Source organism: Octodon degus, unplaced genomic scaffold, assembly GCF_000260255.1.
Source record: "Octodon degus isolate 3935 unplaced genomic scaffold, OctDeg1.0 scaffold00024, whole genome shotgun sequence".
Classification (NCBI taxonomy): domain Eukaryota; kingdom Metazoa; phylum Chordata; class Mammalia; order Rodentia; family Octodontidae; genus Octodon; species Octodon degus.
In genome coordinates, this window is record NW_004524600.1 from 14784291 (window position 1) to 14787997 (window position 3707).

Genomic DNA, 3707 nt, shown 5'->3' on the forward strand with positions numbered 1-3707 from the left:
TATTTTTTCTGCCACACTTAATTTCACTTCTTATAATATGTCATGCCATGAAAAATAAAGATGTTATTTCCAACAATATAACTGCATGATCTCAAGTCCATTTTCAAATTGAATCCTAATTCCAATCCCAATCTTCTTAATCTGTCTTTACGTTCTTTACTGTCTGCAATCTAGTCAGCACTCTAGTACTCTGAACCCAAGAAGAATTGCTCATAAGTTCTGCTTAAATTTCTAAGTCATCTCTAGTCCACATTACCAAGTGTCTCAAAGTCTTTCTGCAAACCAGTTCCAAAGGCTTCATAACCACATCATCAGATACAGTCACAGCAACAATATCAAATTATCCAAAACAATTTTTTATATTAATCAGCTTTCCCATTTTGAAACATTAACACCTGACATCCACATCTTAAATGAAGAAAAACTTGATTTATCTCATGGTTTCAGGGGCTTCAGTCCCTGGTATGCTGGCTGCACCCCAGAAACACCATAACAAGAGAGTAAATTGGAGCACTGATTTTTAGTTTATGGCTGCCAGGAAGCAGAGCAGGGGAATAGAGAAGGGATAAAAGAAAGAGGTTATAAAATCAAACTCATATATCCATGACTCACAGATACCCCAAGAACTTTGTTTTAATAACATACTGTGCATTTCTTAATTCAGAAAAGTTAAGGGCAGGCTAAGTATCTCAGCGGATTAAAGCACCTGAAAGCAGGCACAGGGGCTGGGGTTCCATCCTCAGCCTGGAAGAGCCAGCCCTGCCCCCGCAGGCATGTTGAGACTGGGCATGGTGGTGTGCACCTGTAATCCTAGCTCTTGGGAGGCTGTAAATGGGCAGATCACTATGAGTCCAATTTAGTAATGAGACCCTGAACACCCTGTCAGTCCTTCCCTAAAATAGAAAGAAGAAAGAAAGAAAGAAGAAAGAAAGAAAGAAAGAAAGAAAGAAAGAAAGAAAGAAAGAAAGAAGAAAAGAAAGGTAATTTATACCATAACATGATCTTTGCTTATATCAGGATATTCAGTCCTATATAATCACGAAGTTACTGTATAATCCTTTTCAGTCTTAAACAATCACAAAGTTGATCTGATACTTAACATAGATAGACACTGGCATAGGGGAACATTTATCCTAAATTGCTAAGCACATTGCTAGTAATTGCCCCCATCTCACTGATAAAATGGTATAGGTTACATGAAAAATAATTTCATAATGAGTTTACCTTCTAATGGCTCTTGCTGTAACAAATTACCATAAACAGTAACTTAAACATCACAAATTTAGTATTTGGAGGGGACTGGAACACAAAATCATGATTTCCAGTCTAAAATCTTCACATAGATAAGATAATATGAAAATCAGACCTGATTTCCTGATCCTTTGCCTTAATCAGCTTGGGTTGCCCATGGTCTCTTATCAATGATGTCACTCAAGATTCTGCTGCACAATTAGGCTTCATATTCTGAATATGGTTTTCTCACATTTCTTTTGTAAGAAAATTTCTGATTACTCTCGGCCCACATGGTTCATATATCATTTTCCTGAAGTAGAGACATCTATAAGGTTGCTTTTCTCATATATGATATTTAAATGTATTGAGGATTGGGGCATGTGTGTCTTTGACTGGGGCATTATTTTGCTTATAAACCTGAAATCAAGCAAAAGAATTTTGAGAGCATAAGTGAAGACTGAATGGTTTGGAAATCTCAGCTCAGAGAATATATTTAGCCATAAGGCCTTCATATACCTCTTAAATTCTTCTGTATTAGATATAGGTAAAGTGTTTACAGTGCATGTGACATTTCTTGAGAAACTGGTGTAAGTCGTGGATGTAGACAATATGAAGTCTTGATGATGACATTTTATTTATTAGTTTGATTCTTATAATCTTGTAATGTTGACCTAAACAAAACAAGGGAATTTGTGTCACAAAATAATAAAATTAAGCACAAACATTCTGCAAAGTCCCTTGGTCTCAAGATATTTTAAAAAAATGTTCGACCTAACTAATTCTGTAGACATGATGAAAGCTGTCCAAAATGGGCAGTTCATAATTATGAATAAAAATTTCTCTTCCAGCCCAATGACCAGATGCCAAGTTACAAGACCATTGGGGGCGGAGATGATTCCTTCAACACCTTCTTCAGTGAGGCTTGTGCTGGCAAACATGTGCCTAGGGCAGTGTTTGTAGACCTGGAGCCCACAGTCATTGATGAAGTCTGTACTTCTACCTACCTCCAGCTCTTCCACCCTGAGCAGCTCAGCACAGGCAAGGAAGATGCTGCCAACACCTATGCCTGTGGGCACTACACCATTGGCAAGAAGATCATTGACTTCGTCTTTGACCAAATTCGGAAATTGACCAGTGCACAGGTCTGCAGGTCTTCATGGTTTTCCATAGCTTTGGTGGGGGCACTGGCTCTGGCTTCACCTCCCTGCTGGTGGAATGTTTCTCTGTCAACTATGGCAAGAAGTCCAAGCTTGAAATATCCATCTACCCAGCCCCCCCAGGTCTGCACAGCTATCGTAGAGCCCTACAACTCCATCCTCCCCACCCATACCACCCTAGAGCCATGTGCCTTCATGGTAGACAATCAGGCCATCTATGACATCAGTCGTAGAAACCTCTATATTGAGCGCCCCACGTATACTAACTTGAATAAGTTGATAGGTCAAATTGTGTCTTCCATCAAGCTTCCCTTCAATTTGATGGAGCCCTGAATGTGGACTTGACAGAATTCCAGAATAACCGGGTACCTGACCCCCATATCCAGTTCTCTCTGGCCACATATGCCCCTGTCATCTCTGCTGAGAAAGTCTACCATGAACAGCTTTCTATAGCAGAGATCACCAATGCCTGCTTTGAGCCAGCCAACCAGGAGGTGAAATGTGACCCCGGCACAGTAAATACATGACTTACTGCCTATTGTACTATGGTTATGTGGTCCCCAAAGACGTCAATGTTGCCATTGCCACCATCAAGACCAAGTGCACCATCCAGTTTATGGGCTGGTGTCCCACTGGCTTCAAGGTGGGCATTAATTACCAGCCTCCCACTGTGGTGCCTGGTGGAGACCTGGCTAAGGTACAGCAGGCTGTGTACATGCTGAACAACACCACAACTATAGCTGATGCTTGGGCCTGCCTGGACCACAAGTTTGATGTATATGAAGCGTGCCTTTGTTCACTGGTACATGGGTGAGGGGATAGAGGAAGGGGAGTTTTCTGAGGGCCGGGAGGACATGACTTCCCTAGATAAGGATTATGAGGAGGTTGGTATGGATTCTGAGGAAGGAGAGCATGAGGAGAAAGGAGAGAAATACTAAAAATGTCACAAAGCTGCTACTTTTACAGGGAAGCTTATTATGTTTTAAAACATTGAAACGTGGTCTGATCGGTTAATTCATATGTAGCAGTGTATACCCTCATTCAATTACTGACCTATGCTTTAAAACATAAATGCTTTGTCACAGACCCAAATTGTCCATTCTCTGATGGGTTTTGAATAAAAAGTGTTCCCTGTCTAAAAAGAAAAAAAAATAATGAATACATGGATTAAAATAAAAAATTGTCCAAATAAAAAACTTGCTGATCAACCTCAAAGTTGTAGAAAAAGAAGAATGAAAACTCACAGCTAGTAGGGAAAAAAGAAATTATAAAGGTCAAATTAGGAATGAATGAAAGCACAATAGAAAGGATTAATGA

The 3707-nt window shown here is 39.9% G+C and overlaps 1 pseudogene; it reads left to right on the top strand.

Moving 5' to 3' along the window:
* The first annotated feature begins 2084 nt into the window (after positions 1–2084).
* LOC101591070 lies at positions 2085–3328 on the top strand (annotated as a pseudogene).
* Positions 3329–3707: the final 379 nt, after the last annotated feature.